Source organism: Pan troglodytes, chromosome 15 (genome assembly GCF_028858775.2).
Source record: "Pan troglodytes isolate AG18354 chromosome 15, NHGRI_mPanTro3-v2.0_pri, whole genome shotgun sequence".
NCBI classification, from domain to species: Eukaryota; Metazoa; Chordata; class Mammalia; order Primates; family Hominidae; genus Pan; species Pan troglodytes.
Genome location: NC_072413.2, coordinates 31607312 through 31620631, shown reverse-complemented (window position 1 = coordinate 31620631; position 13320 = coordinate 31607312). Strand labels below are relative to the sequence as shown.

The following is a 13320-nucleotide window of genomic DNA, read 5'->3' as shown; positions in this document are numbered from 1 at the left end:
TTTATCTCCTATGTGACTACAATTCTAAAAGTATAATTTAAAATGTCATTGAACTATCCTTATGGATTAAAGATGCAATTAAAATAGTCATTGATATTATCATTTGCCTTTGTATTTATGCAGAACTTGCAGACTTCCCACTTACAAAAAAAAAAAGAATTTTCTGTTTCTTTAGGTCAATTCTACCCTTGGTCTAATCTCTATACCAGATGAAATTTACAAAAACATTGTATCAACCTAAAATGAAGTAAAAGAGTAGATTACTTCAGAGGGCATTTTTCTGGTGGCCTAAAGGGTCACCTGCATTTTTTATATCTTTAGAATTGAGGGAAAGAGCTGCTCTGACCTGACAATTCCTGTAGCAGTTACCTAGCCTCATGGGAATTCAACGAGGCTCCTCTGCGAGGGCAGTCCAATCATTAGTTACACATTTTATTCATCCAGAACAACAAATTTTATAATAATTTCACTAATTCTCCCAAATGTTTATTTTTCCCAAATACACAATAAACATAAAGCAAAATGGCATGACATTTTCTTTTCTTAGACACGGTTCTACTGCACTGTCACAAAATAACACTGTCCCGTGGATTACTTACCTTGCAATCATAAATCATCAGATCCCAAACTGGCAAATGTCTGAGAAGTGATATTCACAAGGAATTAAAAAACAGCTATTAAAAAACAGCTGGAGACTAGGTGACTAGGGCATCTGACCCAGCTCCTGGGTCTGCCCACAGGTGCATGGCTACAGTTCAGAAAGGATAGAAGATAGTAGCGAGTCCTATACCCTGCACCCCTCCTCCCCCAAGCAGGATCCCTACAGTGCCTTTCTTGTTGCTTGGTGCCCACAGGTCTTGGTTTTCTGTGTTCTTTAACGAATATAGTATTACCCAGGCCAGGCTCAGAAGAAGAAAACCATTCATAAACATGTATCAGCCATGAAGTACACTGGAAGTTACCTCTTAAAATCAGCTGTTCCTTCCACAACTGTTTTCAAGAGACAAGAGTCAGAATTTTATTTTGGTTGATCTACAAAAAGTCAGATACCTAATTTTTATTTTCTTCTCTTTGCTTATCTGTATTTTTTTTATTTTCAACATTTCCTTTTTTCCCCCACTTTGTGCAGTTTAAAGAGGTATTTACACACACATACACACACACACACACACACACACACACACGAGGGATAACTACTTAAGATTCTTCTGTAATAATCTTTGTCTTTAAAAAGCTAGTGAAGTAGAATACAGATGTGACATTATAGTATAATTGTTGAATTATGTGTTCAATTTGGCTCTTATTGTATTTAGAGATCTTTTCTCAAAATAATTTTGATTTGATTCTTCTAAGCCACTTTCCTCACGTGTGTTCCACAGACTACTACTAGTCCAGGATGCTCAGCTCATTGGTGTCTGCAATCAACTTAGTTTGAGAAACAATGCACATTATCACCCACCCATCCATTCATAATCTTTCCTCAAGCCTAAAATGAGTCTAAAAGGCTTGCAAAGTTCTAGAGACTGAGATGGGAGAGGAACACTGGCCATACTGACTGAGTTTTGGGTCCAAGATAAATGATAGTCAGCTGGTGTCACCCTATTCCATGTCATTCCTAGCTGATGCTGGTAACAGAAATGTGATGTCTGCTACCACCAAGGGCTACTCTAAAGCCAAGAAGAACACAGTAATCTGGCAAAGATTTGCAGATATTTACACACATTACCAGAGAGGTACAAAAACCTACACAATAAGAAAGTTATTACTATTACTATTTGACACATAACCTTATGACTGTCTGTCAACTTTGAAAATTGATACAGGTTGAATATCCCTTATCCATAAAGCTTGGTAAAATAGCAACTCAGGAAAAAGGCTTGGAACCAGAAGTGTTTTGAAGTTTTACCAAAAAACTTGGTAAAATAGCAACTTGAAGGAAAAAAAAAAAGCTTGAGACCAGAAGTGAGAGGAGTATTTGCATATACATAATTATATATTTTGGTGATGAGACCCAAGTCTAAACATAAAATTCATTTATATTTCACATATACCTTATACTTACAACCTGAGGATAATCTTCTACAGTTTTTAATAATTGTGTGCACAAAAAGTTTTGACTTTATTTTGACTGTGTCCCATTACATGAGGTCACGTGTGGAATTTTCCACTCGCGGTCATGTCAGTGCTCAGAAAGTTTCATCTTTGAAGCATTTCGGATTTTGGATTTTCAGATTAGAGGTGCTCAACATGTGGTATAACTGTCTTTCTGTTCCACATTAATCTCCAAATAATTTGGCCATTCTTAGCGCCTGAGAAAGAATTACAGATATGTTCCCATACCTTGCAAACAATCTTTATGTCAGCATGCCCCCAAACAAATTCTGCCTGATCATAATGAAATCACTGGGTTTTTTTCCTCCCCCATTTGTGACTATGCTAAGAGAATGCATGACTCATTGCAAAGTGAAGACCCTCCAACTATTCCCACAGGGACTTCCACATAAACACCAAATTTATTTTTTATTTATTTTTTTTGAGGTGGAGTCTTGCTCTGTCTCCCAGACCGGAGTGCACTGGCACGCTCTTGGCTCACTGCAGTCTCTACCTCCTGGGTTCAAGCGATTCTCCTACCTCAGCCTCCCAAGTGGCTGGGATTACAAGCACGTGCCACCATAGCCAGCTAATTTTTGTATTTTTAGTAGAGATAGGGTTTCGCCATGTTGGTCAGGCTGGTCTTGAACTCCTGACCTCAGGGAACACCAAACTTAAAAAGGGAATATGTGTGTGGGTGTGATTAGTGAAGGAGGTGAACTGTGTGTGTGTGTGATCACAGGAAGTGACTTGCTCCAGGCTGGGTGATCTGATTCCCTCCTGTTGCTTCTAGGGTTCAGCCTCTGTGACAGCCAACTTTTCTTGAGTGCTCACTGAGCTGTCTGTGTTGTATCTCAGCTAATACTGTGTACGGTGTCTCATCTAAACTAGGCACCTTTGTGTAGTATCTCATCTAATTCTAACACTGTTTGAGGTAAGACTTGCTACTATCTCCATTTGGGGTTGAGAAAACTGAGGCTTAGACAGTTCAAATAAATTGCCAAGTCCATATAACCAAGTGCAGAGATTCAAATCCAGGAATAAGTGATCCAAAAGCCACTAGTCTATGTTACATTGAACTATGTTGGTCTGTTTTCTTATTGCTCTTCTCTACTCATAGTGGGAATGCTGAGAGGCAAAATCATCACTCATTATCCATATCTCAGTATTTTCTGCAGTCCCTGATGCAAATTAGGCATGGAGTAAATATTTACTGAACTGAAGCTTAGTACTTTCAGATTACTGTTTCACTTTTCTAGAACCTGGCCACTTGAGGTAATTCATTTTGCAACTAGAAAGTCCCCATTTACTATTGCACTAGTTTCAGTCAAGTGGCCAAATACCGTGGCTTTCCTCCAAAATGTTACCTCTAACTGCTTCCTTCCCCTCACTCACACTTCTCTCACTCTTTCTCAGTGAATGATGATATATGTTTATTCTGCAAATCAAAGTTAGCAAGGTAAACAAAAAACCCCAGGGATACGTATCTGCCATATAGAGACATCATTATGAACACCCTTCTGAGAAGTTCTCCCTTCTGACCCTGACATGGAAGGGTGAACTTTTTGGCCTGGCAGATGATGGATTTCGTGCAACGTGCACAAGGAGAAGCATATGTGCATTAAACCGTTTCACCAGCATAATTTATAGCAATGGTCGATGGCTGGTTCTACCTTCTAGCTCTTCTGGATTTCTGATTGGGTGTTTATCCTCATTTTTTTTTCTGAGCAAGTTGAGGAGGTCATGTAGTAAGATAAGGAGAGTAATGGCATGTCACACTTTAGTCCAAAGGAGACTTTGATTCTGGAGTCCCTTTATAAACTCTCTCTTTTTCAGTTTCTTCTAAGTTGCCAATGAGAGTATTATGACAACTTCTTTGGTTTTTAAGAGAAGGATTTTCATTCTCAAGGTAAAAATACATTGTTATCACCAAATATAAAATTTTTTACTCTGAACTAAACCTGAACTATCAAATGGATACATCAATGTAAGCAATTTATGTCATGTTCAATAAAGAATATTTATCTTGTTTTGAACCTGAGAGAATTTTATTGATAACGTTCTTATATTCCTGAAATAATAAAGTTTCTGATAAGCATCAGGATTTTTCTTAAAAACTTGCACATTATTCTGGACTACCCAACACACAAACAGAAATACTAGCAGATGTTTCTCAAATGTGTTCTACATGTCAAGTTCTGTATCAAGCACTTTCAACTACACTATTTTGTTCAGTCCTCACAATCTGCCAGCCAGGAAAACTTTCACTACTATTTTCTCCATTTTAAAGATGAAAAAACTAAGGCTTAGAGAGGGCAAGAGACCATTGTAGGTGCACACAGTTAATAAATGAACAACTGGGGATATAACTCGTGTTGGCTGGATGCCGAAATCCATGCACATAATGAATCTGTCATATACTCTCCCATATCTGGAGATGTGGATACAAACTAAGCTTCTAACACAGAGCTGAGACAAGGCCCTGGCTCTGAGGTTAACTGTGACCTTGCCAGGTAAGATTTCTTTGTTTATTTTTTTATTTACCAGGTATTTCCTGACAACCTATTGAATGAAGGACTCAAATTTTACACTTTGAATATACTGGCATTAGTACTTGTTCTGGCTCACCTCTGGGGGAAAAAAGCATATACTGAATTTAGTAGAATTTGAGCTTTTCAGAGAAAAGTTTGATGAGCTATTTTTTCAGATTGTGACAAAGAAATAGCCCTAATGTGCCCATCAGTTTTTATATATAATGAGTTAAAGCAGCATTAATTGTTTAAATAAAAGATGTTAAACTTTTTTTTATAACTATATAATATTTCCTCAAAATCATGAATATGATTTTTATATGGCCTAATAAGTTAATTTTGAATAAAAAATTATACTTTTCTCCTTAGGATTAACATTCAAAGGCAGTACAATATAGGGAAATAATGGTTTACAATCAACCTCTGTTTGATCCAGTGTCTGTTTTGAGAATGGAGATTTTCGTAAAACATGCATTCTTGAGATAATTTGAAGACCAGTGAGATAATTCTTGGCAAACCACAATAAGATTCTCCAGTGAAACCAATTCCATAAGTATGAAACGTTAATCTCAATAGAAAATAAATGCCAGGGTCAGAGTGATGCTTACATCATTAAAGCCCAGCAACTTAGGTGAGATGCACATTGCCAGTAGACCCAATTGACTACTCTGATGTTAGTTTGCTAAATTAGATAATGGACATGTCACATCTCTTTTATAAACTCTATTCCCAAACTTATGTTTTGTTCATACACATATTTTAGTTTAAACCTAGGCAATCTACTAATAGAAATTGTGAGTTAATGTTCAACTTTAAAAACATTTTCCTAAATGCCAATGCTGATATCTTATTTGAGGTGAGGACATAGGAGAGGTGAACAACAGACTTAAAATTTCTACTTTTCTTTTTCATTCTTTCTTTTTAAATAAAAAGACTGCAATCCCTACTTTTGATTGTTTTATAGCTCAATTGATAAGGTGTGTTCCTCTTTTTTGTTCAAGAAAATTTAAAAGCAACTAATTTAAATATGCAAAATTATCTTGAGTTGTTCATACGTGAACTTAAAAGCCGTGCAACACAGGAAAATTAAGTAATTATGCCTCCAAGTTATTTACTGCAATTAAGCTCATTTATCATATGCAAATTAGTGCAAACTGGTCTCATTAGTTACTAAATTACTCAATATGAGCTGAACAATGTAGCACTCCAGTTTGTAATGAAAAATCCCTGTAGAGGCAAGCAGTATCAATTAAGCTAATTTGCATATGCAAATATATTCACTAACTTTCTCTCTTTCTATATTTAGTTTTACATTTTCTTACCATTCTGGATCATAGAGACACTACAGGGTCACTCAACTTTCTCCCCTTCCTCTCTCGCAGCTAAAGGAATTAATTCAAAATGCTCCTATTATTTGAAATCACCTTATTTTACGTTAGCACTGATGTCCAGCAGGATACCACTTTAGCAAAAAGAGCCATCAGGAATAAGAAGATGCAACTTCCTAGAGATGATCATTTTATGTATATCTACCCATTTCAATAAAATAAAGGTGAAATTTTAACTCATCAATAAAGTAGAAAATAGACTTGAAGGTATCACTCTTTCACAGAGGTCTTTTGAAAACACTACCATCAAATGTAAAAGGCATGTTGACTTGGCTAGGCAGCATCTTAATAAATGATAATTTGTATCTTTGTGTTAGCTTTTGAGCTGTTTTAGGTATTTTCACTTTACTTTGCCCAGATGTTTGAATTGTACTAGTCAATCTTTCATTTTCTTCTGGCATATGAGATTAAAGAAGGTGTCTATCAGCAGATTTGGCATTCTCTACTCCCCCCCCGCCCCGACACACCCCAACATTGTTATAAAGAGCTCCTTTTGCCTATAAATCCAGCATATTTTCCCCAGCAGAATCTTCTACTCGGTCTTCTACAATTGGCTGGGTCTCAGAGACCAGAGATGCTGTAGCTAGCAATACTGAAACAGTAACAAATATATAAATAAGATACTATTTGGTTTTTTTTCTTTATTACATCAACCTGATTTTTTGTTAAAAAAAACTTCTGGTAGATAGAGAACCTATATGTTCTCATTTGTCTAAAAACAACTCTGCAGGACCAAAAGACTATATGGACCAACTAATCATGATTCTAGGATATGCCCTTTACCAATCTTCAAAGTGTGATTAACAGAAGAAACGTAGAAATTTAAAAGCAAATCTTGACCTGATTTTCTTCTAAATCTGATCCTTAACAGCCTCTGTAAAACACAGGTTCTTCTTTTATTTGAGGCATAATTCTACCCTGTATTCCACGGTTAAAGGTGTTGAGGAAATGAAAAACCACATGAACAAAATCTGACAGCTCACTGAGGTTGATAACATTATCCATCTTATCCACACAAATCTTTGATTACTTTGACTAACAAACAGAAAATCACTACATTTGGGCTCCCTTCTTCTCTATCATTTTTAGAAAATACATACCTTAACAAAACTGTTCTGCTAAGGTTGTTACCACAGGACATATTTGTGTCCTGAAGACGAGGGTTATTTTACTAATAAATGATCCTTGCAAAAACAATCATTCCCCCACTTATGTTGAGGAAGACCAGGCAATCATGCAACCATCGTACCTAGCCTTTTCTGATCCACTCCCAGTCAGAGAACCTCAGGGGTCATAATCTTAGAATGTTCTTGGAGGCTCTTACTCAGTCCCCTCAGAGAGTATGCTCATGGAATTCTCTTTCAGGTTTGGGTTTGAATGTTCTAAAAGCAATACAAAAATTCATTTGTGGCCAGAAATAATGTGGGGTCAATGACATAGATACAAGAAGGTTTACCTAATATGGCCAAGCAAAAATTGACACATGGATACCATATTTCCACCATTACTTTAATTTACAGCATGTCTTACAGAACATTCCTTTTATTCTCTCAATACTTAGTTTAAATAATAAATGAATTTCTCTATTAGTTATGTACAAACATGTTGGTACTTATTATACTTATCCAACTCACAAAACTTACTTTTATGATCCAAAATGAGTTATGAATAAGGACTATCTTTCAATTATAAGTACATGATAGTTCTTAGTAATGGCATGTATTTTACAAAGTTAGTAACACACACACACACACACACACACACACACACATATAGTTCAATATAATATGCTGACAATGAATACAAACATAAACCTTAACAATTTCCATGTACTAGGTTTAACTTGTTTAACACCTGTGAGGTGAGTAGAGCAGCATTATTACTATGGAGTTTGCAAAAACAATATTGCAACTTTATATAACAATTATGTAAGCATTATTTACAAAATGAAAGAAACTTAAATCTTTCTGCTGAGGGTAAACAAATAATTAAAGCATTAAAACATTCCATTCTTAAATCTGGCACCTAAGGGAAAGTCATTCCAGTAGTTAATTTTATGACTTATGAAGATAGTATTTGCTACCATTTTGTGTTTTGTTAACTTCAATAAGGTAAAATACAAACATCCTATCTGGCCCTTATATTGGAAAAGTAACAATAAATAACACGCATACTTTTTCGTATTAAAGAAGTCATGAAGTGGGAACAATATAATGCCCTAAGAGAACGTTGAAAGCAGGAACCACATTTGTGCTTAATCACATCTACTTTCCGGGAAAGATCCCACATAATGATCTCCTCAAGTTCTCGGATTTTTACTGAGCCTGCCACAAAATGCACAAATCCCAACCTTTACCCCTTGACTTCCCATTCTTCATCTAATTTATAAAAATCAGAGAAGAATTTAGTGAACTATAATGCCTTGATTCAGGCCCACTAGGGCTGGGATTCACAGCCCTGCCATTGCAAGGCTGACATCCCTTGAACCCTCAACTCTCCTGGAGAAGACGCTGCTGTCCTACGATTCATGCCTGAAATAGTTATAGGTTTACTGAGACTATGATATCGGTCACAGTCAGTGGTGAGACTGCTTTGTGAATGGAGGCCCCAGAGTTCACAATACACAGCCTGGGCCTTGGCCCTGCCTACAAACACGGGTATTGAAAATTGGCTTTGTAATACATGATTTTACATTGATAAAATCACCATTAAGTTTATTATTTTCTCCCTCTCAGTGGAAAAGTAATCAAATTTTAAGGGATCTCACCAAACTTTCTTTTCCCTACGAGAATATATGGCCAATTAGATACGCACAGCAGAGACACATTACATATACATTCAGAGAACGGGCACACCAAAAATTAAGGAGTCTATCTTACCCCTTACTCTCAAATCCTCCACACAAAGGGACACGTAGTATGCACTTCAGTGAAACATCACTGGGGCACAGGTAGCAGGGAAGCTTTGGTACCTGATGCAGTGAAGTCACGGGCATTTTCTGAACTCCACACTGGTATTTGGAACTGACCTCTACTTTAGTTTCCAAATTCAGTTAGTTACTGAAGCCTGTTTACTCCAACTGTAAGTGTCTTAATTCTTTCCTCTTATTACCATTGTCTTTTAAAATGCCCTTATCATTTTTTGCAGTGTTATAACCCTAGTGTTACCATCCTGGGTTCAAATTCAACTTTGTTACCTAAACAGACATGTGAACTTGAGTTACTTAAGTTTTTAAAATCTTAGTTGACTCAATTTTAAGATGCATGTAGTCACAGCACCTATCTCATAGGTCTATATTGTGGGTACTCAATGATGATATAAGAAGAGAACTTAGTACAGTATCTGAAACTTAGTACACAGTAAAAATTCATCATATTTAAGCTGAAATCCATCCAGACTAGGCTTTTCTTTTTAGAAAATATGTTTTTCAATATTTTATCTTCTCTTTGCATTTACACACATACATAGACACGTTGATATATGCATTAGATATGAACATTTTTAGATGTAATCAAAATACTCAATAGCAGGAAAATGGTTACATAAATTATGATACATCCATAGTATAGAATGGCATTTAGCCATTAATAATAATGAAAACCAATCCTTTCTCAGCACAGACATGACCATGAGATATTGATTTTTAAAGGAGATTGCTAAAGAGCATATAACTGGCCAAGAGTTAGTTTTTCATCTCTTTTCCAATATGCACAAAATGCTTGATCCCATAAATCTCAGACATATAAACATACTCTCACTACATGAAAAACACAAATTTCTCTTGATGATAACTTCTCATTTCCCACCCTTTCTTTACCATGAACACTCAGATTCTTCTCCTTTACCTCCTATCGCTCTTTAGGTCTGTATTCTACACTTACTCCGCACAGCGACTGTTTCAATCCACAAAACCTATGACATCTCTTCAGGATTTGCCCTACTAAAGGATTTATCCTTAGCTACCTTGACATTATTAATATTCCTTCCTCCACCAAAATCAAATCCTGTGGCTTGCTTTTTCTTTCTGTCCATTCCTTTCTCATGTTTACTGGCCTCTTAAATGATGACATACCCCACAGTGGGCTCTCCTTAACCCTCTCTTTGCTCCACATCATTTCCATAGGGCTGTAACCCATTCTTAATTTGAACTATCATTCATCTATACACCAGTGATCAGTAATTCCAGACCTAGCCTGAGAATCGCTCTGCAGAAACAGGACTTAGGTTTCCAAGTGCCTACCTCATATCAACTTGGCTATTTAACAGGCCATCCCTCTCGACTTCTCTCAGGTAGGAGAATCAGACAGCTAGCAGCCAAACTAGAAAACTTGTGGTGATGATTAAATCCTGTCATTCTCTAGCCTTTCACCTCTAATTATGGACCACATGCTAATGATTCTGTCTCAATTCCATAGCTGCCTCTTCATTCACACACCTCTATCTTGCAAAAGATCTTCATTTTCTTGAACTCTGGTAACAATTTCCTAAATGGTCTCTTTATATCAGTATCTTACAACTCAGAGACTTCCTGGACGTTGTATTTTGATGATAACTCCAGAAATAAACCAAACTGTTCTCTTGTCACTGCTGCATAAAAGCCCTCTCCATGGACTCTTCATGGAGAATCAAGTCCACACCTCCTGGTAATATGGCTCCTATAATCTCTCTTCCTTCATCTCTTATATGTCCCACTGCATATGTGAAGCAGCCATCATATCAAACATCTAAACAGTCCCCAAGTAAGATTTACCACTACTTGTTTACATGCTTTTGTGTCTGATGTACCCTTTGGTTGGAATATTCTTCCCTTTTCTTTGCCTAATAAACTTCTATTCATCCATCAACAACTTTGAAAAGTCTTCTTTGGTGCTTTATGGCAAATTCAGAGCCTTGTTCTTTTGTGGCCCCATAGTACTTGACCTGTGTGATATTTCTCACTTCATGCAACCTCCTGGTTCCTCTTTCCCTGAATGACTGTAAGCTATTTAAAGATAGCAGTCATATACAGTGACTTCTGTGTTCTTATAAAGTATTTGAAACTTGTGGGGGATGAAGGGGAGTGTTAAATGGCTATAAACTGTCAGGTTGGAGATCATGCCTATACTACTTTGTTGACCACACAGGTTTTTATCAACTATTTGCAAATGAAGAAAGAGTAGGAAGGAGGAAAGGGAAGACAGAATTCATTCCAGTCTTTATGAACCAACCAGAGTCTACCATGGACCCTTCTGAAACAAAACGTAGAAGCCATCTCATCCTTACTGAACATTGTGATATTGTTGAACATGGTACAGACATAGGCTTATGGGCTCAAAAGTTTCCCTGCTAGTTAGGCAAAACAACTAATAAGATAGCTTAAGGGAGGCTCTTCTTGTTACTACTACTTCCCAATTCCTTCTTGCCTGTAATTCTAGTAGTTAATTTCGAATACTATGTAGTAGTTCTTCCACTCCATAACCATTAGTGCTAAAATCAAATTATACCAAAAGTTCTAGTTTCTGTGGCAATTATAAGATTACATAGTGCAATCATGCTTAGATGCCTTTCTTGAAAGCATCTTTACCAAGCCATCTATATTTCTCCTGAAAGTCTACAGCTTCAAACTTATTCCAAGTGTGACCAGCCCTATTTAGGAGTTTTCTTGTATGGACATAATGTAAACATTCTAAATTTTCATCCATTTATCTTTTTTCTCATATTCTGAAGCGACACAGAATATGTTTAATCCTTTTTTTTTTTTTTTTTTTTTTTTTTGGAAATGAGGCCTTCAAATAAATAGAGAGGGCATTGATGCCCCTTTTAAGTCATGTTTTCCAAACTAAACTTTCTCAGGCCTTTTGCCACTCTTCACGTAATATGATTTCTAGTTTACTCACCAGTCTGGTTATTCTACTCCAAATGGCATCCAGCTGTCTAGGTCGGTGTGACAGCTGATGCAACCATAGTGTGGTGTCTGAATGTGACCCTTCCAAAATGGGAACGAGCTTGCAGCCCCATTCTAGATCCTGTGTTCTCTCAATGAAGTATAATGTTGATTTAGCATTTGGGAGAGCCATTTTACATTATATATTTATAGTGAATTTATGTTTGATTCAAACTCCTAAGTTTGTGTTAGTTTTAAATTACTGCAATTTCTGAGACACCTTACTCATAGGCCTTTGGAGTCATGATTTCCAGAAAGAATTAAGAAGATAATAATCTAGGACTAGTCTCGGAATAATTTTTCACTGACTAAGTCTTAGGTAACAATTTCTGAGTGCTTCAGAACAGAAACAGAAATAGTCCTCAATCACATCAGAGTCTAACAATTTATATGTCATGGTCCATACAAAACCTAATAATGAAGATTCCAAACAACATGTGTGTAAGAGAAAAGGAAGTAACAATTTGACGATCTAGAAAGAAATATGATCCTTTCTGTGTCCTCGAAACTAATCCTAGGTTGTAACAAAGGTAATTCAAAATTTTATGTATACAATAGAATAGCAACTCCCAAGGTGTATTTCAAGAAACATCAATTCTATGAGATATTAACAGATATTAATGGATAAACAAGAAATAAGAATAAACAAAAATGTAAAGTAAGACTTCTCAGGGCTTTAAACTTGCAAATGTGAAAGGTGCTATCTCAGACCTGATGGAACATCCAAATTATCTCAGAAGACTGTTAAAAACCACAAATTCCTGGACTTTACCCTATAAACTCTGATTTAGTAGGTCTAGGTTGAGGCCCAAGAATACATCCTATGAGCAAGTGTTGGATGATTCTGAAACTGCCAGTAAAGACACTGCTTTGGAGAACCACCAGGATTTGACTATGAGCTATTTTTTCTTTCTTTCTTTTTTTTTTTTTTTAACGCAGAATCACATAAGAGTTTCCTAATGCACATACTTAAAAGATAATATGCTAAATGTAGTATTACTTTTGACAACCTAGAAAAGGAAAGCACCATAAAGGCCCTGTTTATAAACTCTGAATGAACAGGGATCTGGAGTATACTTTTATTTTACCCCAAAGTTTATCTCAGAAAAACATAGCTACCTTTTCCAAATACAGTAAGCGGCCTACATATCCCAAACTTGTCTGCTTCTCCAATTCTATGTAAAAAGGTGTATCTTCCACAGATTAAAAAAAGTGGCCACGGCAACATTTATCCTGGGAGCAGGACCAATGTGGCACAATTATCTATGGTTGAAGGCAGAAGTGTTGAATCGATGGCAAAGTCTTAGTAAAAAAAAGTTTTGAATAAGTGAGATGACGAGTTTGCAATGAATTTTCTCTTGGGCTAGGTAACTACAGTTTCATCCTA

General features: G+C 36.4%; 1 protein-coding gene across 14 annotated transcripts in view; it reads right to left on the bottom strand.

Moving 5' to 3' along the window:
- Positions 1–13320, bottom strand: part of NPAS3 (neuronal PAS domain protein 3) — an 868305-nt gene that overhangs the window by 422094 nt on the left and 432891 nt on the right. The gene's annotated exons all lie outside the window — the stretch shown is intronic.